The sequence below is a fragment of the Euprymna scolopes genome, chromosome 32, assembly GCF_053919585.1.
Source record: "Euprymna scolopes isolate OS-2025 chromosome 32, ASM5391958v1, whole genome shotgun sequence".
Taxonomy (NCBI): Eukaryota; Metazoa; Mollusca; class Cephalopoda; order Sepiida; family Sepiolidae; genus Euprymna; species Euprymna scolopes.
The window spans coordinates 41,930,385-41,955,898 of NC_136513.1; the positions used below are offsets into that span (position 1 = coordinate 41,930,385).

A 25,514-nucleotide genomic window follows, 5' to 3' on the forward strand; every position below is an offset into this window, starting at 1 on the left:
GCCCTCAAATCATATGGATATTTTTTTTATTGAAATCTCAACTATATAATATAAAAGAATTGAGAGAAAATAATAATACATACGAAATTTGCATAAATTAAAATATCATATTTAAACATATTTTACGACTACAGGGTGGTCAAAAAGTCAGGTAACATTTTAAAGAAAAACGATATTAGCAATACACGAATATTTAAGTAATATGAAACAAACATGAAATATGTTTATTTTGTTAATTGTCGTCCATTTCTCTCTATCAATCGCTGGAAGCGATTAACCACTGATTGTGTAACAGTAACACGTGTAATCATGTCAGCTGATATCCGCGCAATCTCCTCTTCAATAAATAACTTTAAAGACGCTATTGTATCAGGCTTCTTGCCATAAACGCTATCCTTTACATAGCCCCAAAGCCAGAAATCAGGAGGGGTAGTTTAATATTACACTCAAATATTTAAACGAATAATATTAAACGAATAGAGATTATAATGGATCATATTGTTTTTTCTACCTTTAACATGTTACCTGACTTTTTGACCAGCCTGTAGGCTACGCCGGGCGTTTCTGCTAGCTTAGATAAATACTTTTGCAGTTTTAACAAGACCTATAATAATATCCGGGCGTCTCTATTTAAGCTGAACATATCTAGAATGCTAACATCAATATATTGCACATGAAAGAGTCTGCTGTAGAATGTTCACAGTTCTCGCGAGTCTAATAATTAATCACTTATTTATGCATTTTTCTGGGGGGGTTTCTTAACATTAAAAAAACACACACATGAACAATAAACATGAACTCTGTATTGGATAATACACCGACAAAGATAATAAATAGAAGCTCTATCTATTCATAGACTCTTAAAAAGAGGCAGCGAGTCGTGAAATTAACAAATAATTGAGTTCAGACGTTGGAATAAATCAGCAAATCGAAATTTAAATTAAAGCCAAACAGAAATATACATAGGATGAAAATGAAATCTTTTTAGATTTGGTGCGTTTTGAAATTTAGTGTAACTAGCACCGAAATATCTTAGACTGCGGAGAGGAAAATGATTCTCCCTGTTTGTGCACCGCCGTGGGTGCTCAACACGAACAAGAAATCGATTTGATTAAAAAAAATAGACAATTTAATCGATTTCCATAACAATGAATAGATTGGAAGTATGAAACATTCGTTTTACCGCGATCATCAACATCGCATATTCCTGCAAGTGTAGACATGAAAATATATAACTGTATTAACTATTTAATCTATGATTAATATTAGGTTGGTGCAAAAATAATGTCGTTTTATAGATATAGGTGAACGTCTAAAAAACGATAGTATTTTTATACTAACCTAATAAAAACATAAACACCATTTATACATGTGACTGCGAGAAGTCAGCGGTCATATCGACAAGACTTTAGCAATATTCTAATCTTGTACCTGAGTATGATAGTCAGCAGCAGCAGCGACAGCAGCAGGAGCTCCAAGATTAATAACCGGTGTTTCATTCTGAACACCAGTGTACATTATTATCATAAGCTGCAGAGAGGTGACGGAAGCCCAGTTGTTAACGACGCGAGCTGATAAATGGAAGTGCCAAGTTTTATCTAGTTTGATATACAGAAACACTCTCACTTACGAGACGCTGATAACTTTCACACCGCCCCCCCATAAGTAGTCGATATCCTTCTAAAACGAATTCTTAATAGAAAGATATCGACGAAACGAATGCCAACAAAATTCAACATCGAGAATTATGCCCTACAGAAACAATCATCATCATCATCATCATCATCATCATCATCATCATCTACTGAGAGATACCAACCTTTACCGCAGTATTAATCACAACGTACGCTCTTTTCCTTCTTATAACTAGCAGCGGCATGAACTCGTTTAACTTGTGTTGCAAATGCAGACAGCGAACTCAACAGGGCATTTACGATGATTACCGGTAGACCGAAATCAACCAAGTTGCCAGCGTCGGGTCTCGCTGATAGAGTAGGCATAAAAATATAACTGTATAAAATTGTTTGGAATCACTCCGCCGCAGATTGCTCGAGAACTGATAACGAAGACAGAGATTGACAAGAAGAGCAATAACAATCGCCACTCACAAATATGTACATTAAGAGGTGCCGCAGCAACTACCATTTAGCAAGAACTTCGATATCGTCAGAGGTCTCGGACGGAGAACACCACCGTCTGATTTGGTTGACTGAGTGTCAAAGACGACAACAAGGCTGTTTCGGTACCGAAGGAAGATTTTCCTTCAGAAAGAGTGGGTAACACTGAACCGGGCCTGATCAAAGGTTACCAAAAAAAACCCACAAAAAAAAACAAAAAGAAAAACAAAAAGAGATAACTTGCACAAGTGAAGTGACGTACAAGATGCTCGGTATACCTGCGGCACCGAGCGTGCAAACTATCACACACATCTTCAATGACTCTCCTGGGCAAGGTATGCTTCGATGATGGTGTGAAACTTTACACTAATGACAAGCGACAGTCATCATTATGCCTGTCAATTGCCGTAATTTGGATTCTGCACACCGCATCAGCATCTACTAAAATACCTCTCTCTCTTTTATACTAAAAAATTTCATTTTTTTACTTCCGGTTTCTGGAGTCTACCTTTCTAGATAACTAGCATTTCGACCCGACGTTGCCTGGGTGTTTGGAGGTGAATGCTGAGCTAAAAAAACGGTAATTTTTTAGACTTTAACCCCTATTATAACCCCTAAATAGTTATTGTTTGAGGCTCAAATTACGTTATTAAGTTAGATCCCTGTCCAAGGAAACAATATGTAAAATATCAAGTGTTTGGACTTAAATTTGTGGGAGGAGTTTGGTAGAGTTTTCAAAAATTTAATCGTTGAACTTTGACCCCTTAACAGACAAATTTCTGGTCGAAACCCGATGACATCGATTTTCACAAATCTCAGTACCCTGTATATCAAATTTCGAGTCTGTAGACTAAAAATTGACAGAGTTATTGCTTAGGAAAATGGACACACACGTTCACTTGTATAGATATACTAGAATGGATGCCAGGCGTTGCCCGAGTATTTGGAGGTGTATGTTTTTTAAATTTGACCCCTAAAGATTTACTGTTGTGGGTGCAAAGCAGATTATTAAGTTAGATCCATGTCCAAGGAACGTATATCTAAAAATTAAAGTGTTTAGACCCCAAGTTGTTGGAGGAGTTTGGTAGAGTTGTAAAAGGTAAAATCGTTGAACTTTTATCCCATTACTCGCCAAATTTCTGGCCGAAAACCGATCACATCGATTTTCCCAAATCTCAGTAGCCTGTATATCAAATTTCGAGTCTGTAGACTTAAAATTGAAAGAGTTATCGCGTAGGAAAATGTACACACACAGACACACAGATACACAGACAGACAGATACACAGACACGTTCACTTTTATAGGTATACTAGCATGGCTTCCCGCGGTTGCCCGGGTGTTTGGAGATGTATGTTGATCAAAAAAAAAAAAAAAGTTGTCAATTTTTTTTTACTTTGACCCCTACTATGACACCTTAACATTTATTGTTTTGGGCTCAAATCAAGTTATTAAGCAAGATCCATGTCCAAGGAACCAATGTCTAAAATGTCAATTGTTTGAACCCAAAATTGTCGGAGGAGTTTGGTAGAGTTCTCAAATATACAATATTTGAACTTTGACCCCTTAACAGCCAAATTTCTGGCCGAAAACCAATCACATCGATTTTCACAAATCTCAGTACCCTGTATATCAAATTTCGAGTCTGTAGACTAAAGTTAGACAGAGTTATTGCGTAGGGAAATGTACACAGACACGCAGACAGACACACAGAACCCCCGGTCACACACGTTCATAGATATACTAGCATGATTGCCAGTCGTTGCCCGGGTAGTTGGAGATGTACGTTGAGCAAAAATGTGGTCATATTTTTAAAACTTTGACCCCTATTACGACCCCTTAAAATTTATTGTTTTGGGCTCAAATCGATTTATTAAGTTAGATCCATGTCCAATGAACCTTCATCTACAATTTCAAGTGTTTAGACCCAAAATTGTCGGAGGAGTTTGGTAAAGTTCTCAAAGGTCAAATCGTTGAATTTTGACCCCTTAATCGCCAAATTTCTGGCCGAACCCCAATCGCATCGATTTTCCCAAATCTCAGTACCCTGTAATATCAAATTTCGAGTCTGTAGACAAAATCGACAGAGTTATTGCGTGGGGAAATGTACACAGACACACACACAGACAGACACGTTCACTTTTATATATATATATATATATATATATATATATATATATATATATATATATATATATAGATAGATAGATTAGACATAACCAAGCGGTAAGAAAGCCATTCTTAACCTAACCTAACCTAAGGAGGGGCCTTAAACGTCATCTGAGAAAGAGATAATTATTAATCAATAGAGCAGAAATTGGGAGTTTAAGCCTCTCTTCTCGTGAATATTTCTGAAATCAACAGAAACTGCTTCCAATCCTGTCACATAACCGTATTATCATTATGCAATACAGAAACTCTTTCTCTAAGGATGTATTTTCTTTCTCTTGTGAAATAATAACATGCTAAGTTTATCATAAACTTGTGTTGTCTCTTCTTTGTTGTCCTTTTTTTAAGGTTCTTCTTCGCCTTTATATATTATTCTTCTTTTGACAACAGATGCCATAGACTAAAGCACTGGCTATTGTTTATGGCTATACCGCATAACCAGGTTGGCACACATGCTTCCTTAGATGTAATCAAAATAAAACTAAATTGAGCCGGGTCAGTTCCAGATGACCGGCCATTTGAGAATATCAGGTGCTGCATATGCGAGGCCGGTAAAACTTAAAAACAAAAACAAAAACAAAATAAAAATAGAATACAATAGTCGTCATTGCCATTGAGCGAGGATTTTCTTTCATGGTTATCGCAGCAGACAAGCACAAAGATACTTGATATGATTAGCTAAAAGCATATTACTCCGAGATCAAAAACAAGCCACCGATATGTGCTAGATTCTTACCAGAAAACAGAGATTTGTAACCAATTTTAGTCGTGTGCAAGCGACTCTATAAGTCACTTCGTCGGTCGGTCTGTCGGTCGGACGGCCGGTCGGTCGACCTGTCGGTCGGTCTGTCGGTCTGTCCGTAACACTATTGTGCTTTTCATTTTTGGTTAAGATCAAAGGTCTTTTCTTAATAGATGCTGTTCTTAGCTTTTTAAGATTTTCTTGGCCTTCTGGCCAAGATCAAAGTGTAGTATCTGTCCTGGCAGATGCTGCAAGCTATGACTAGCTATGACTAGCAAAGACCAGATGTGGGGGCAGCCCCACATGCCTGACCATTAACCAGCTCCCATTCCCCACCTCTCGGGAGCTGGTCCCCTTTTTCCCTTTCCCCTCCCTTCACTCCTCACATTAAAAATCGGCCTTGTGCCTAATTTGCTCGGTGGGGGAGCAAATAAATACCATCTGTCCTGGCAGATGCTGCACTTAAGATAATTTGTACCAGTCAATGGAGGGGAAACCCTCTATACTGGGACAATTATTATTTTTGGTAACCAGAGTGCCCCCTTTTTGCCTACTTTTAGGGGAGCTGGTTTTTACCTCACATTAAAAACGGCCTTGTGCCTAATTTGCTCAGTGGGGGAGCAAATAAATACCATCTGTTCCGGAAGATGCTGCAAGCTATGACTAGCTATGACTAGCAAAGACCAGATGTGGGGGCAACCCCACATGCCTGACCATTAACCAGCTCCCATTTCCCACATCTCGGGAGCTGGTCCCCTTTTTCCCTTCCCCCTCCCTTCACTCCTCACATTAAAAATCGGCCTTGTGCCTAATTTGCTCGGTGGGGGAGCAAATAAATGCCATCTTTTCCGGAAGATACTGCAAGCAAAGATCATATGTGGGGGAAATCCCACATATAACACCTTGGTCAATGTAGGGGCAACCCTTCATACCAATTGTCACCATCCAGCTCCTCTACTCCCCGGGGAGTTGGTCCCCATTTCCCCTTCACTCCTCACATTAAAAATCGGCCTTGTGTCTAATTTGCTCGATGGGGGAGCAAATAAATACCCTTTTCTTGGCCTTTTGGCCGAGATCAATGTGTAGTATATGTTCTTACTACATGCTGTACTTATTGTGATATAAAGTGGGGGATCACTTTTCTGTATTAATTTAATGTAAAATGATCACCCACTTTACAACCAGTCAGTCTCAAAGCCATTCAACTCATTCTCCAGATCATTCAAGTTATTTTTGAAGGATTCCAGTTATTTTTAAGCATTCAAGTCATTCTTAAGGTCATTAAAGTCATTCTTAAGTTCATTAAAGTCATTCTAAGTCATTTAGTTTTTATTTGTTTGAGTCATTTCAGCCCATTTTTCGGTCATTTTAGTTTATCTTTAAGAATTTCATGTCAATCCTACATTCAAGCATTCATTAATTACACGAGAGCACGCAACTAATGGCTATCGGCCTTGTTGATGTGAGATCGAAAAATCGAAATAACAGAAATAAATAAACAAAATCGCCGCCTTTTTAACTTCACTATTATATTAAAGGAAGTTTGTGTTTGTGAATTTGTTTTCTATGAACTCGAAAACGGCTGAGCAGATTTTTATGAAATTTCACATGAAGGTACTTTATGCACCTGTGTTCTTCTTCTGCTTCTGTCTTCTTTTTTTTAGAATAGTTTTTTATCGGAATGTCTTCGATAAGTATCGATAATCAACATAATCCGATGAAAGAGAGAAAAGGCGATTTTGACACAAAAAACACCTCATGCAGTCTAACATCACAAGTGCAGTTGCCACACAAGCCGAAAGGCTAGACATATATTAAAAATCAGCATTAAGTTCTTTGATATGACAGGGGCGCGTTCAAAATGCATATTTCTATTCAACGCGAAATTGGAGCATGGTACTTGACTTTTGCATGTTAAACTTCAATTCGAGCTATTATATATAAAATATGATTTTATAAAATTAACAGAAGGTTCTCTACAGTGCCATATAGAGTACAATGTATTGTGAACTAACTTAATGGGAGAGGCATTTGGAGCTTTCTTTTCAGTGCACCGCGATAGGTCCTCAACTAGAGCAGGCAATCGATTGATTTGACTGAAAAAAATGGCGATATACCAATTTCGATGATAATAAGAATACGGTAGTGTGAAACATTCGTTGATCATTATTCAATCCCGGGAAACGTCAGAAATTCCCTGCTAGTTCTCCTATAAATACGACTAAGGATATCGTCAGCTATAATTTCTTAGAAAATTCTATTTGAGAAATCTGATTTTATCCAACCAGATTGAATCTCGCACCAGGTACCAGGCACGGCGCCACCAATGTCGCTGCAAAATCAATTCTTTCCAGGTTTTAACTTTTCACATTTGAAGTTGATTTTTTTTTTTTAATTGAAGTTCAATTCTTTTATTCACGCTGCAAAAATGATGCGCGCATTTTAATGTGTTTCATCGAAGAAAAGGAAGAATAAATTGAATAAACGTCGCCATTGTCTCATTTCAAAAATTCTTTTGTCATTAAACGAATTAACCGAATGTCGAATAGAGAAATGATTCGGTTAGGGCCATTAATTATGTCGCTGTAATTTTCGACTAACAAACAAAAACAATATTTAACCGCAGCTCGAGAGTGAGAGATGGCGAGGAATATAAAGAGAAGTATTTTGCAATTAGTAATAAAGAGTTGCTTTATCTTTAAAATTTGGTTTGGATCGAGTTTTTGCCGTTTTGTATTCAAATAGCATAACTGTTACTATTAGATAAGTAAGACCTGTGGAAATTCCACGGAATGACAAAAATATATAATCAACAAAACTTACAAAACTGTTTAAACGTTGTCTTAATGAGAATTGCTTCCCCTCACCCTGGAAAATCTCATCAGTAGGCCTTGTATTTCAGAATTCAGGTAACCACTCATCTCCCTCTCAGTACAGGCCAATAAGTCTACTGTGCGTCATGAGTTAGTTGCTGGAACTTGTGTTAAATAGAGAAGTAGTCAACCATCTCAGCAAAAATAACATTCTTAGTGACACACAATATGGTTTCTGCTCTGCTAGATCTACAGCAGATGTGCTTACAGTTATATTTCATAGGATTAGCGAATTTCTCGACGGAGGCTACCTTTCTAGGGCAATTGCTCTTGACATATCAAAGGCCTTTGATAGAGTATGGTATAAAGGTTTACTTCACAAGATCTCCAGCTACGGTATAGCTGGAAATATCTTCTCAATTATTAAATCATTTCTCTCTGATAGGTTCATAAGAGTAGTGGTTGATGGGAAGAAAGCAGAAGGTTACAGTATTAATGTTGGAGTCCCTCAGGGGTCCAACCTAGGCCCAACTCTCTTCCTGATCTACATTAATGATCTTCCAAATCACATCCTTACAGCATTCATAGACATTTTTGCTGATGACACTACTATCTATGATAACACATCTAAGACCGTAAACGGTCAAGTTTTTTTCCAAATCTCTCTTCTCTGATCTTGAGCAAGTGGTACAATGGGGAAGAGGTGACTTGTTACTTTTAATGCATCTAAAACCAAGCTTTTGTCGTTGCATCATCAACGCTCTGGTCCCCTATCTGGCTTGACTTTTACTCCTAATCTTAAATAGAACACATCAAATCCATTGCACAGGCCGTTGGATAATTGTGGGATCCTTCTATTGATCCAGTAGATATCTCACGGCTGATTCTCTATCTATATAACAGCAAGGTACAGCCAAGAGTGGAGTACTGTTGCTACATCTTGGCAGGAGCTGCAAGAAAGCACATCCTGCCTTGATAGAGTTCAAAATAGACTTCGTAGCCTCGTAAGGGATGTCCTTTTCTCTTCCATGAAACCTCTTTTTCACAGAAGAGATGTTGCGAGTTTGTCTCTGCTTTATCGTTATTTTCATAGCAAGTGCTCAACTGAGCTCCAATGTATGGTTCCCTCTCGCCAAACGTTCGCAAGAAACACCCGTCTAGAATAAAACACTATCAATAATTACCTCATTCTTTATCTGTGCCAAAACCAAAACGTAGATTCCATGAACAAGACTTCTTTCTTAAAAGTGCACGCCTATGACTATAATATGGTTGTCTTCAAGTCTAACGTAAACAAGTTTTTGATGAGCCGTTCCATATAAGTTTACAAATTTACCATATTTCCATTACTAATGATTACTCTATTGTCCAATTTCTACTGTACACTCTTTAACCTTATCCTCGAGTGGCTTATCGGCCTTGATAAATGGTGATGCCTATGTAAAAAAAAGAAAATTTCTTTGCTTAAACGGATATTTTATGCATAGCACAAAATTTTAGTTTTTCAGAGGGAAAAAGTAATAATACGCAGTTAATATGATTTCATTAACATCTCTGTAAAATAGTTTTTTTTTTTAAATATAGAACTAACACGAATGTGATGAATTAATAAGTGTATAAATACTTAGAAAATAATATTGCGCTACATAGTTCAATACGAATAATAAAAACACAATGTAAGAGACAATATTTGATTTACTCCTTCAGTTCATCCCCCATTGTGTTCTATTTTGCGTAAACTTACACTGACGTCTTTCTTAAGCGAAGAACGGTTACACCTCGAAATTAATGCAAGTATATCTTTCAAAGTATTACAACAATTATCATATGTTATTTAATATAATGTACAGGACGAGAACTCTCACTTTCCAGAGTTGCCAGACTGGCCGTTTCAAAGCCTAATTTCACGAACTCGGAAGTTTTGAAATCAGTTTAGCCAGCAAAAATTCTAGTTGGCCTTTTTTAACGTATATACTCACTAAGGAATATAAATTATATAGATTAGTGTACACTATCTGAGAAAGAGTACGTTTCGTCAGTGTTTGTTTTCACAATTATATATGTATGTATTTACAGTCAAATTAACTGGTAATTTGGGAAAAAAAAGAACAATTCAGAGATAGAATTCGTAACTGTATTTCCTCCTACTCCCATTTTTCTCTCTCAACTTCCAGTACGCGTCTGTCCATCTCAACTCTGCTGTCAGGTTTTTTATTAAAAAAAAAAAAAACTGACTGCATTCCATCTGCATATGTGTGCAGTGGGCAGTTTGATCTCGTGCAATTCCACGACACCACACCTCATAAAGCCACGTCTGCCATCTTTAATCTTTCTCAGATCCCTATATCGCATGGTGAGGTCCCAGCTTGCGGGCTTTGGCGAGTGTGGAGCCACCCTTCAATTACCATTGCTGCCATGTTCACTCGGACCCAGAGTTAGGGTCCCAACTATGGGTTAAATAGAAACTGGCTTAAAAAAAAATAACTTCTATTAAAATATTTTCTTCAAAATTACCGGATACGGCATTAAATAACCTGAAAAGGGTTGATATGTCTTTAAATAAACCAACCAACTAAACAACCAATCTCTCTCAGATGCCACCTGGAAGTAAGCCGTACAGCCACACAATACATACACATGTGGGCGCTTGCTACTTCGACCAATACCTTCAACTGTACAGTATTACAAAAATTCTAATTTCAATTTATAGAATTAACAATTCAATTTTTTCATATTTAAATTATAAATACAATTTCTGAGAAATAAATAAATAAGTACCCAGAGTTAATATATTGAATTATTGCTTCCGAATTAGTTGAAATAATACAGTGTTATTATTACACATTTTATTTAATTGTGAGCTTTATGCCACTAGTAACTGTATGTGCCCAGCGTCGCCAGGTATTCCTGAATGTATGGAAGCATAAAACACGCCCTTTTACGTGTATGAAAATTAACCAGTAAAAAACTCTCACAGCTAGAAATAATTACCTTATTTGTATTTTTAAAGGCAACTTGTGTGAGCTAACAAGAATTGCAAAATAAATAAAACTAAACAAAAATTAATTTAAAATAAAATTAAATGAATCAGATAAAGATAATATTTCTTACTAGAACAACCAAAACATGTATATTCCAACAAACAAACATGGAGTTAATTATTAAAATATTTTTCTTAATAATAAAAGAAAAGAAACGTTAATCTAATCCGTTTAGATTTTGTTTCAATATATAAATATATAGACAATGAAAACCACGCCACACGCAGGGAATTTTCCTAAAGTTTGGATAGGTATTAATAAAAGCTTCTAACTATAATGGTCGACCAGTGAATGTGAAAGACGGTTATCAATAATGAACAGGACATTAAATTTTGATTATTCAATATATTTGTATAATTTAATATATTTTGTATACTATTCTTAACTTTGTTATAATAACAACCAAGGATATATATATATATATATATATATATATATATATATATATATATGCATACACATATATATATATGCATAAAAACGTACATATGTATGTGTATGTATATATGTATATTACTATATAAAATTACACCGATTCCTGAAAGTATATGTTTCACAGCGCAAAACCAACAATTTAATTATTATAGATTCACTTATTGATATAATTAAGCGGTTGATTTTGCTCTATGAAACAGCTATCCTAAAGAATTGTAAATGTCAACGGAATTAAAGGAATAAATTACAAGATGGTCAACATCCTGAATTTTGGAATATAGTTTTTTGTCATTAATTCAATATATGTATATATATATATATATATATATATATATATATATATATATAAATATACATATATATATATATATATATTCGTATTCCTGTCTGTTTGTTTGTTTGTTTGTCCACAAGTTGATTAATATATACAAAAATACATTACTTTATCATATTATTCATTCCTATATACACTATGATTATTGCAAAATATAAAATGAGTCATTTGCACATTACATTAAGGAAAATCGAATGTATTAAATAGAGGTGTATTATTTATTGTTTATAGTGACAGAATTATTTTTTAGTGTTCTATTTAAGTTTATTATTTTAATTTGGTTTATATTGATAACGTATTTAATTTAATTTATTTTTACCGACATCGATTTTTTATGAATCGGTTTGAGTTATTTCCCTTGGGCACGAAAGTTGTTCTTTTTGTTTTTGTTTTCTTTTTCGGCAGACATTCAAACTAAAGATTTTAAGCATTATTTTTGGAATTAGTTTAAATAAAATAATTTCCGTGATTTTGCAATTAACGTTGTGGTCCAGTGAATTTTTAATTTAAAAATAAACAAACAATTCAATTCAACTGCGATTCTTTATTTAAAACAAAAACAAAAAACTTTCATTTAAGTTTCTTTTTACCAGTTTTTTTCTTCACATTTTTTGACATTGTGACTATTTTTTTTTTAATAATGAATAATAATAATGAAGATGAAACGATCTTCGGGACAAATTTTGGTCTGGTAGTACGCTTTGGATAAGTCAATTGCATTAAATATACGATATTGGGCAATTTGGGTCACGATATCCCTAATCTGAGGAAAAGGGTATACATCAAGTAAGATGAAACGATTAATAGTTTGGAAAAAATCAACTACTAATCGTTTCAAAGTCACAACAATCTGAGCACGCCATGGTTAATAACTTGTTTCAATTACATCATCCTTAAGCAGTTGTAGAATTTCCTTTTCAATGAATCGAGCATCCTCCGTACGGTAATTTCGGAATTTGGTAGCAATAGGTTTGCAATCAGGAGTTAAGTTTCGAAACAATTTCACAAGAGCACAGCTGATCTTGGTTAGGGCGCAGATTTTTAGAATATCCTGAGATCCACCAAAATAAATAGTCATACCCTGATGTAGTTTTAAAAATGGCACTCCGAGTATAATATCCATACAGGAATCAGGAAGTACTGTAAATTCAATTTTTTTATACTCGCAGTCATTGAAGGAAATGTTCTCCGTGCAATATTCCAATAGTTTGAGGAGAACGGCGGATGATGCCATGGAAATTACAGAATTACATTTTGAAGTAGACAGCTTCATTGTTTTAACGATACGAGCACTAATAAAGTTATCAGAACTGCCGGTGTCCATGAAGGCAGTTATTTTCTTTTTCCTTTTAATTCAACAATTTTAGTTATGGGAGGGCACCTATCACCGCCTTTAGTATGGGCTACCATTATAGTAGAAGTAGAACGTGAAGGTGTCGGCATAGTAAAACGGCAAACTTTGGAGAAATGACCGAGTTTATCAAAGTTTCGACATACCTTATTGCGGGCAGGACAATGTCTCCCTCCACAGGTGTAACACTTGCCATGAGCAGAAAGGGCAGCAGAAAATTGTACAGAGTCACACTGCATACGAGAACCAATAGAATCAGAAATTTTAGTAATAGTGGCCTCCTCGGCAGGATCAATAGACACATTGTTAGTTCTAATAGAAGTAGTAGTAGCAGTAGCAGCCGCTGCTCCAATCGGGGAAGCGTATGATTCAGCACGAAAGTGAGCTTGTTCTAAAGCCCTGGAACATTGAGTAGCTTCTTTGAGAGTTAGCGTATCAGTTTCAAGTAGTCGAGCACGTACAGCTGACGACCAGAGACGACGTATAAACGCATCACGGACAGATTCGTCCCTGTAAGTAGTAGCAGTAATGTCTTTGAAGTAAGAATCAGCGGCAAGTCGATTCAAGACCTGAAGATATTGTTTGATAGACTCGTTTTCTTGTCACAGACGCGTGGACAGCAGATGTCTAGCATGAATAACGCTTGGAGACGTGTCGTAAACAGCTTTCAGTAATTCAACAACGTGTTCAAATCCCGAAGAACCCTCGATAACGTCAACAACGATGGTGCCGATGTTTAAATAAAGAACTTCAAGTTTATCAGGGTTTAACGAATCAATAGTTGATAAATAGTAATTAAAGTTACGATACCACAACCTTCAAAGCTTGCTAGCCTGAGAATCTGCCGAGGATACCTCAAATTTGTCCGGACGAATGATCTTTTCCATGAGGGAAATAAAATTTTGTTCAACAAATTGTAGTGTTGTAAGTAAATGAAGACGTATAACAAAACCTCTTTCTAAGGCTTTATTGAACAAAATTCACAAAAGCAAGAGAGGAATAATTCAGTCTTTTAAAGAACAAGGAACGCGTGCAAAATCACGTGACAAGAAACTGAATTTGTATATCTATTTTTTTTAATTAGTAAGAACAAAGCAATATTAATGAAAATATTTTAAACAGAAAGAACAAAACAATTTAAATAAATATAATATGATATATATATATATATAAATATATATACATATATATATATATATATATATATATATATATATATATATATATGACTACTTCATTTAATCACATAAATTAATATACGAACGTATAATTTTATGCGCAAACTTTAAGTATGCACTTCAACGGTGATCAATACATAGAAAGAACTAGGTAATAAGTTACAAAAATATATATGGCAATTAAGCTACACAGAACATTCCGTGTTTCATCCACGCTAGGATTCGTCAGGCTAATGTTTATTTATTTACATATATATATATATATATATATATATATATATATATAGTCATCCAGATACAGTACTGTTTCGCTGTTTCACAGCTCATCAGTGCGGCTAGACAGGCAACTACCTCAAGCCAGGATTGAAACCCGACCGTTTGTACGGCAGTCAAGGCTCCTAACATATACATATATATATGTATATATATATATATATAGTTAAAGAAATGCCAACTGAAAAAAGTTATATATATATATATATATATATATATATATATATATATTGTCATCCACATACAGTACTGTTTCGCTGTTTCATATATATATATATATATATATATATATATATATATATCGTTGGACCTAAACAGATTCAAAATTAGAACGCCATAATCTGGGGTGAAAAGCTCTACTATTTAGCCAACACTTGCTAGTGCTATAGTATATCGTTTTTTATGCAAAATATGTATATTTATGCATATAGAGGGATAGAGCGATAGATAGCTTGCTTGTTTACGATCCACATAAGAATGTCTAAGTCCTCCACATATTGAAAGACATTCTTGAACATGAAAAAAAATCCAGTTTATATCTGCTTTAAGTTAATTTGAATGTTTTCTTTCTCAGCGCAACTGTATTTCACTTTGTCACGTTCGGCTCGATTCAATGAACCAATTCTTATTCATTTCTCATTTCTGGGATTCTTCATTTTAAGTATATTTTTCTGAAACTTCATATCTGGAAGCCTATACATTTTCGAAGCTATTGTCCGATCTTAATCGATTTTTTGATTACTAAAAGTGATAAATATTACACCCACACACCCACCCACCCCACACACACGCGCGCAGGAATGTGGGTATGTATGAAGGTTTATAGCGATGAAGAAAAAAACATATTTGTTTGTAAGAATGTGTCAACAAAGATACAACATCGAAGACAGGGTTCCGTTTAGAAATTTTCAGAAAATCTATTTACTTTTTAAAATATCTTACAAACACCTAATCAGATTTACTGTTAAATCTTTATGAAAATATCCGAAATAATTTTATATATTTGATAATTTCGTGAATAATACCTCCTTCTCAAAGATAATACAAAATTAGAGCCGTACAACCGATGCAGAATTTAGAAAAGTTCATCTGAGACCATGAAAAGTGGATTTATATATGTGTATGTTTTTTTTCGTGTGTATACGTGTCTAAAGAGATAATTAAAAGAATATAAAATACTCACATTTAATTGTTACATATTAGTATTTGTACTTTTTTAATATCCAAGAAAAAAAGTACGGAAAAATAGTTAATTTGGTTTCCTTGAAATCTTAGATTTTCTAAAGATAATATTATTTCCATCAGATAGAAATAAGATATCGATGTTACAAAACATTTCTAATAATACTCTCGTATACATAAAGGGTATTTGTCTGAACCTTAAAAATATCAGCGCCATGCAGGAAATAAACTCGCACCCACAGACGCACACAGAGATAAAGTCAGTTTTATTTATTTTTTTGCTGACTATTATCCTAAGTTTCTTGTTGTTGCTATACAACATTTCGGCCAAATATTACCCTGGCCTTCCTCAAATTTTAAAACGCGACGGAATAGAAATGCTTAGTCTCTTAACAGTATCCTCAATAACAACTGTCTTCCATAGTTGTCGTCTATACACTTTTTCATCAGCTAACCTTCTAGCGGGATCTAGTTAGGATTTAAACCGCTATGATCAGACACTGCTCACTATGGACACGTAGGGATTCAACGTCTCTATTCACTGCGTCACGGACCCCAAAATTGGATTGGGGGGGTCCTATATTAGGTTGGTGTAAGAATAATGTCGTTTTTGTATATATAGTTGATTGTAAAGCAATCCTAGATTTTTCGTTTTTATCTGTTCTTCCATTATCGGGTCCGTGCTGAATGTTATACTATGTTTTATTACTGGAACCTTTTTTAGATGTGCAAATTATACAATGAATTATGCATTTATTTGCTGACTAGTATCCTCTTAGAATTGTTGTTTCCCAACGTTTCGGCCAACGATTCCTCTTGCCTTCGGTCAGGTGTTTAATAAAATGAGTTTTGTATTTATATGTTTCATATATTTTCATGTTTTACATATTTTGATGTTTCACATATTTCCATGTTTTACATGTTTTCATGTTTCACATGTTTTCATGTTTTACATATTTTCATGTTTTACATATTTTGATGTTTCACATATTTCCATGTTTTACATGTTTTCATGTTTTACATGTTTTCATGTTTTACATATTTTCATGTTTTACATATTTTGATGTTTCACATATTTCCATGTTTCACATATTTCCATGTTTTACAAGTTTTCATGTTTTACATATTTTCATGTTTCACATGTTTTCATATTTTACATATTTACATGTTTAACATATTTTCATGTTTTACATGCTTTCATGTTTTACATATATTCGTGTTTTAAATATTTTCATGTTTTAAATGTTTTCATGTTTCACATATTTCCATGTTTTACATGTTTTCATGTTTTACATGTTTTCATGTTTCACGCGTTTTCATGTTTCGTATGTTTCATGTTTTACATGTTTTATTGTTTTACATGTTTTCATGTTTTACATGTTTTCATGTTTCACATGTTTTCATGTTTCTCATGTTTTACATATTTACATGTTTTACATATTTTCATGTTTTACATATTTACATGTTTTACATATTTACATGTTTTACATATTTTCATGTTTTACATGTTTTCATGTTTCACGTTTTCATGTTTCACATATTTTCATGTTTTACATATTTTCATGTTTTACATATTTTCATGTTTCACATGTTTTCATGTTGTACATGTTTTCATGTTTTACATATTTTCAAATCATGTTCTCATTATTATACTATTTTAATATAATCTGTTTTTTTTAATAATGGATTAAGTATCACTTGATGTATATATAGTCTTATTTGTAACATTCCGAATTTTACCGTGTCTGTATAAGTGAGTAATCGTTCAATATATCAACACATTTAAAGCCAAAAAAGATTACTTAAACTTTAAGCTACGAAATTATCGTATTTGATAATTGAGCATTTATATATTGTTTTAACAAAAACCAAGACACCAAAGGATGGGTTGGTTGCAACAAGTAGTGTATTTCATCGTTAGTTACAATTGTATTTATACACACACACACACACACACACACACACACATATATATATATATATATATGTTTTCCCTTACTCTCTATTTTATCTCTCTACCTCTTTAGCAACTTGTTAACTAGTATGAATTTTCTTTAAGCATTTTTCGTTTATTAATAACTAGGCGCTACCAGCTAAAGAAAAAAAGTAAAAAAAAACATACTGCCGGCGAAGTCTCATACTATTACAAAATACAAGAAATATTCCAACTTTTTACCTTAAAGTTATACATATTTTGTAATTTTTACAAGCATAAAAAATAATCATCTTCATCCATGAAATTAAAACGAGGAAATAAAATCTCTAAAAAGAAATTAAATTCTAGTTAAAATGAAAAATTGCTTCTGTTTTTAAACCCAGTTGATTTTGGTTATAATATTTACAAAATAAATTATAAATGAATTAAAATTAAAAATACATTAAATGAATCACGTTTGTATAATATTTCTAAATAGAATACTTCAAACAATTCAATCACTAATTTCTATTAAAAGTGTAGAACTAATTATTAAAACAGATTTTCTTGAATGTAATATGCAAATGAGATAACCTTTTGAATGTTAATTTCTTTCTGAATAAATTGTAAATATAGAAATCATGCAAGAATATAGGCATATAAGAGTCCGTTCTTCATTATTAAAATGTATTTGCGAAACAGTTTATTGTTTGTATATATTACACAAATTGTCAACAAACAAACAGACAGAAATACAACTTTATTATAATAGTTTAGCTTTTCCAGTGTTTAATTTTATTGTTATTGTCTAAGTTTGAGTTTTAATAAACAGACAAAGGACGAGAGAAAAGAGAAAGAGGGGTGTATAGCAGAAACGAAAGCGATAGATATCGCATTAAATATTCGCCAGGCCTAAAAAATACAACGAAGCAGGTTGAAAGTTATATAAAAACTGGAGTTTTAGTTCAAGATGGGCAATGTTGGTTAGGAATGTATGTTTTATGCTAAAGTGTAGAGTTATGTGATATTAGAGTGACGAATCCCAAGTAATTACTATGAACCCCTGTGTATCGAAAAAATACCACAATATTTATCGTAGAGGTACGTACAAGCTTTCAACCACATCGTTTTGAGAAAAAAAAGTGAAAATTAGATAGAATCTCTATTAATCTCTAATTATATCTAACTGTGCATCGAATGAGTACCATAACACTTGCTTCGCTGCAAGTTGTCATAACAAAGATCCATAAAAATTTCAGCCAGATCGGTCCTGTAGTTTCCCCGAAAAACTGAACTAGATAGACAGATTAAGAAAAATGTCATGTAAAAACTGAATCACGGTGTGTCTTCGTACCAAACGTTCCACCATTGATATGATCTTCTCACTACGCCAAACTCTAAAAGAGCATAGAAGAAAACAGGTCATTGTGCCTTGCCTTTATTGACCTTAATAAGGCATTCGCCATTGTTAGTAGAGACGGGTTATTCAAGATGCTACCTCTCATTAGATTCGCTCCTAAACTCCTGAACCTTATAAAGTCATTTTTATGATGAGCACTGTGCAATTTGACAGAGACACCTCCGTTGAGTTTCGCCAGCGTCAAACAGGGATGTGTTCTAGCTCCTGACATGCTTTCAATTTCTCAGAAGACAGAGTTAACCTTCACTCAAAATCGGATTTCCGCCTCTTCAACATCAACCGCCTTTGATCCAGTACCAAATCCAAGTTACCATCAGTGACCTACTGATTGCTGATGATGCGGTAGTAGTATCTCACACTGAAGGACTTCAAAGACACATAGACAGGTTTTTTAATGCTTTCAAAGATTTAACCTTACAATCAGCCTTAAGAAAACCCGTGTCATGAGCCAAGGAACCTATTCATCTCATCTCCTATTACCACTATGAATGGTCAGTGCTTAGTCGTAGCACATCAATTCCAGTATCTTGGGTCTACAGCCTCAGACAACCTATCTCCTGGTGTAGAACACAACAAACGCATTGGAAAGGCATTCACCACTTTTGTAAAATTGACAATTTGGGTGTGGGAAAATAAACATCTTAACATCTCCACAAAAGAGGACGTTTACATGGCCTGTGTATGGAATCGAAGCATGGGCAACCTACAGCCACCAAGAACAGAAAATGAACACATTTCGCATGCGTAGTATGTCTGTGTAGTCTGCAGAGAATTCTTGGAATTTCGGTAAAAGACAAAGCTACACACAATGCTATGCTCGCAAGGAATGGCATCCTTTTAATGTTCACCGTCCTTCTCCAAGGACACCTACGCTGGCTAAACCATGTTCACCGAATTGACAATAGGCTAATCCCAAAAGACATTATCTACGGTGAGCTCAGTACTTGCAAAAGGAAAATTGGCTGCCCTTACTTCCGCCGACGTGTGAAAACACATAAAAGTGTGTGATATTGACGTTACCAGCTAGAAGCCCAAACCTAAGGTCCATCACATCTAGAGAAAAACGATAACCAAATGCCTGACCACTAGCAAAAGGTCCATCGCTGAACGGGAAACTAAAGGACTATTCAGGAAAGCCAGAAGAAAATTTCAATAAACCACTACCACGACACACCGTTCTTCATCTACGATGTTTGCAATCAATAATGTAGATCGAAGATATGCTTATTCAGCTACAGAAGAAAGTGTCCAATCACCTCTACAGACGTAATCACATAGTCTTCGTGAGTGGCGAATGTTAACTAACAATGTAACAAATTTATAACCACGCGTTAAATTACAAATTATTATGCCGAATAGAATTACAGATAAACATAAGAAATAATCAAATGTATTTGAAAATAAAACTTGAAATGATACCACTAGATATTTACTTAAGATTTTTATCATCAATATCATGATTAGGATTTTATTCACTGGTGAAGCAGAAACCCCTATCTGCTTTACACCCACATAATTGTTGTTAACATCTAGGGATTTTTTGTTCCATGTTTGGGTGTATAAAACACTTCTCTGCATCGAGATATTGTTGTAAACTTAGATTCTGCAGTTTCTGCATCTATTTGTTTGCTTTTTTCTTTTCTTTTTTCTGAAACATATTTCCCATCTTCAAATTCTTCACGGTTCAGTTAACCAAGATTTTCCTCACTTTCCCCTTTTTCTTAAGCATTTTGTTCCGATGTTGTTTCGATTTTGTTTCGATTTCTTTGTTTCCGTTTTATATTTCTCCGGCTTCATGTTTTCCTCACCTCTACGTTTTGTCAATGATTTAGACTCCTTAAACGAGTTTATGATTCAATAGGCAAAACGTAAGACAAACCGCCAATCGAATTACGAATCGCACAAGAAAATCTAATGCAATTAAAGCCGAACATCGACGAAGAATGGCGTCGCTTTTATGTAATAATCTTCCAAGAAATACAATTTTAAAGAAACGCCTTTTGCTTTTTGTGAGGTCGCGTTCCGGTCAAATTAAGAGAACTTTTCATCTTGAAAAGAAAACAATTTTTTTTTCTAATCTCTGCACGTGTGAAATAAAATTCAATTATACATTACATCAGCGAAAGTAAGATACGTACATATATATATATATATATATATATATATATATATATATATATATATATATATATATAAATGTGTGTAGGAGGGGGCGAATTAAAATTGAGGCGGAGAGAACTAGGCACTAGATGTTTTGACCGTTTTAGCGTGTTTTCTCAACCATCCCTCTTGAGAAAGGCCGCATAAGTCGGGAAAATCAGTCAATGCTCAATAAGAAAGAGCACTTTGTACCTGCAAAATATGCCTTAGTAGTTCCGTCAGTATTTCCCACTGGAAGTGCATCAGGCAGCAAGCGATAAACTTGCTACTCCTGAAATGGCACACTTTCTGTAGGACTTAACTTAAAAATGCATACCAATATAAGAGACTTTTTCTTTTGTTTTCTAGCGATTGGTTTTAAAGCGAGAATATCTGGACATTGTCAAGGCTCGAGATAAAGCCGAAACAATTCTCTATGTGCATTATCTTTCTCAAGCGTGATTGTGTTTACTTTATTGAAATTAATGATGTGCTGTTATTCTTTGTTAGCAGGTCGATACGAACAATGCGTGAAACAACTTAATGTTTAGGAAAAAGATAATCAACGTAAAGAACTTAGACTTGAAAACACCACGATTATAAGTTGAACAAAAAAAAACAGTTAACAGGAAGAGAGAACGGAGGTTTACAAACATTTGGTTCTTGGAGAATTTGATTAGTAATAATAAGATACTAATTAATCGAGATTTCCGTGAAGGTTAATACACTTCCGTTTCACACATTTCATCTTACGTCATTTCCGTTTACTCAATAATATCGCGGGAAAATGGAACATCTGTATTAATTGTGTAATATTATTTGTTTGCATAAAACCTTAAGCTTCCTCTTGCAGATGAGTTTTTATGAATGCCTGTGATTGTAATATATTTTACAAAGGGGCCGCCGCATAATTAAGACCCGAATGCCGCTCGAGGATGAAGGTTTATGTGTGTATTCTAGTCATTGTGAAAGTTGCGTAATAATCGCCTGTAGAAGTAATTTGGTATAATTTAATCATTTACGAGGACGGTTGAATAAGAACTTGCTTGCGTTGAACTTAAAGATAGTCATATTGTAGTCAATTGGAAAGCAGACCAGCGGAGCAGGGTTTCACAGACTGGTAGTTCTTAGAAAGAAGCGTTGTCCATGTAATCCATATAATTCTCTGTATATAATAACAATGATATAATAATGTCATAAAAATGATGATGATGATGATGATGATGATGACGATGACGATGACGATGATGATGATGATGATGATGATGATGATGATGATGATGATGATGATGATGATGGAATCGAAACTACAAGAAATCTGATAATCTGACGTAACTCCTGCTAGAGATGGGACGATTTCAGTATTTTTACTGATTCCGATACAATTACCGATTCCGTATTAAATTTCCGATTCCGATACAATTACCTAATCCGATTCTTTGTAACTCTCTACATATTTAACTCTATTGTTGTTATTCTCAACGATTTGTTATTCTTCGTAATTACCGTTAAAATGCATGTTAAATGTGCAGATATTTCCTTAAACGTAACGATACACTTGTGAGGGATGATCTATCGATTTTCGTTTTACTGATAGGTTAAAATCAACAGGTATTTGCTATTTTAGTATTACTATCAGCGATAGGATATTTTTCTTTAAAGAAAATCAAATAAAAAGGGCAATTAAATGAATCGTTGTTGGCATCGGAAAATAAGCACAATATTTTCCGATTCCGATACCTCAGAAATGTGCGATTTTTTTAGATTTCCGATTCCGATCCCGAGTTATCGATCTAACACTAACTCCTACTCCCAAAAAAGAAGTTGTCGTACTAACCTCAGTTCGTAATATAAACACGGTCTTGGGGCGTAATGGATGATGCACCAGCTGGTAAGAGCGAGATTCATCCAAGGAGCGAGAAATGGAGTTTTAAGGAACCCTATTCAATTCAATCATTTTATGCCATTAACGACGTGGCTTCAATAAGTTTCCAGATATTTTCATATGGACACATTTATTAACTCTTGGGCTACGATGGTTTTTTACACACATTGCCTACGATAGGTGTGAATCTTTTAAGATCACATAAAATCAAGTCTAGGGTCTTTGAAAAATAATTTTTTATCAAAAAAACAATACAAACATTCAAACATGCGTTTTAAGCATGGGTTTCCTTCATTGATTAATGCAGTTAGGGCAAAGAATTCCATGGTCCTTGAAGACACCATTGTTGCAGTTGCTTATAATAGTAAAAACTAAGTATTAAAAAATTAAAAGCTCTCGTAAGTTAAGGGTTAATAATACACACATGAACCTCTAGGTATTTTCGAAGTAATCTCCTCTGGCTGCAATGCACTTGTATCTTTCCAATAATTTTTGTAAGACCCCATGGAAGCTCTCTTGTGTGAGAGCATCAATGAACCTCGTCACGATCTCTTCCATCTGCTCAGTTGTCTTCAAATGACAGCCTCTAAAGTTTTCTTGAGTTTAGCGAAAAAGCAAAAGTCAAAGGGGGCAAGGTCTGGACTATATGGATCTGAATTGATCAACTCGACCATCTCGATGTTGTCATGACAACGTTTTCTTTCTGATCTTCTCGGAGCGCCTTTGAGACAAACTTCGTACACGTCTTCCGCATCTTCTGTTTCTCGAGAATAATAGTGTGTAAAGTTCCTCACAGACTTTCTGCCTTCCTCGAATCTCTTATGCCGCTAAAAAACTGATGCCCGGTTCATACAAGATGCTTCAAAAGCAGTCTGATGCGTTCAATACATTTCTGTAGCATATTTTCCAAGTTTAAAACAGAATTGTATTGCATATCGTTCTTCTAAAGTGTCCTCACGTCCGTATTGCATTTTCGAAATTCACCAGCTGCGTCAATCAGGCTTTTGTAGGGTGTGTTCAAAAACCTGTTGTAGCTGTTCCTTTGAGTCTGAAATCATAAAGATTGTTCAGTCATCTCATACGGTATATAGCTATAACATGGTGAATTTTCAAGAGTCTACGTCAATTTTAAATGGCTGTATAAAAAGTCTGGAAACTTATTTAAGAAATCTCCTAAATCAAAATCTTATTTCTTCGGGTGCTCCAAAAGAATTGTTGGTTGGTTGGTTGATTTTGTTTTACGGCATATCAACCTTTTTCAGGTTATTTAATGCCGAATCTAGTTATTTTGAGGAACGATTTTTAATGGAGTGTATTTTGTTTTAAGTCAGATTCTATTTAACCCATAGTTAGGACCCTAACAGGTACATCCACTCCGGGTCAGAGTGGACTTGGGACTAATGGAAATTAAAGGGTGGCTCCACACTCCCCAAGGCCCGCAAGGTGGAGCCTCACCATCGGATATATTTTTAGGTCCTATCCAGGACCGAGAATAATTGTAATATTCCTATGTTGTCTTTCTGACTTACACATTAATATTGTATTAATATGTAAACGAACGTTAAAATATATACATTTTATAAATGTGTGTTTTTTTTAAATTTAATTTCAGGAACTATTCCAAGAATTTCCATACTGCAAGATAAACTAAGGTCAGTGTAACTTTGTTTCCTATTGAATTCTCAGGAAAAAAAATGAAGAATATAGTAACCTAAAATGATAGCATGATTGCTGGCAATATAAAAGGTGGAAAATATGAGAAAAAAATTAAACTGTTTTTCAACAGGACAAATATATAGGAGGTTGGGTAAGTAGAAAGATAATGAGAGGAGGTGGTTCACCAAGGGAGACAAAGTCAAGATGAAATATGTGGCAAAACACCGTACGTATAGGTTGATATATTTAGAATTTGTTTGCATGTTGGAAATTCGCCAAATGAGACCGGAGTCAAAAGCAGGCGAGATTTGCTCGGGCCGAGCAGAAAATCACTGGGGATTCGAGGCAACTAGACAGATAGCGACGGACAACTAGGGCTCTATTTTACTTCAAGTGGCGGTGTCGCACAGACACGCATCTACACACATAGCTAATCTGGGCGTTATCAATAACTCAACTCGGCTTATATTATCGTAAATTCCAAAGTTCGAAAAGATTCACCTGAAGAAGGTCGGGGATTATATCCACTGAAATATGAGAATAATGCTCAGGATAAGTATTTTAATATCTTCGCCATTTGGCACGCAAACATTATTCTAGCATCTTTGTTCACAACCATAACCAGTGATAGCAAAAGAATTGAATCAGAGAACACTATTCCGGACCAAATGGAAATTAGAAGTATTACGAAGTAGTCGATTACTTAAGTTTCCGGCAATGTGGTGTTTCTGTAGGCTTATGACATTCACACAGATTTCGTTTGATTGGGAAGAACATGTTTATGTATATAATAAAGTCAGCATTATCTTTCAAATGCTAACAAATTACATAGGTCAGACTGTAAAATGAACACCATAATTTCTATA

The 25,514-nt window shown here is 34.6% G+C and overlaps 1 long non-coding RNA gene and 1 pseudogene across 2 annotated transcripts in view; both read left to right on the top strand.

The window, feature by feature from the left end:
* LOC145256305 (uncharacterized) overlaps positions 1 to 25,514 on the top strand; it is a 607,467-nt gene that overhangs the window by 520,164 nt on the left and 61,789 nt on the right. For both annotated transcript variants that reach the window (XR_013863968.1, XR_013863969.1), the window contains exon 4: positions 24,605 to 24,644. This is a non-coding gene — a long non-coding RNA (uncharacterized LOC145256305). The remainder of the gene's footprint in view (positions 1 to 24,604; positions 24,645 to 25,514) is intronic.
* On the top strand, positions 6,075 to 6,201 carry LOC145256633 (U2 spliceosomal RNA; annotated as a pseudogene).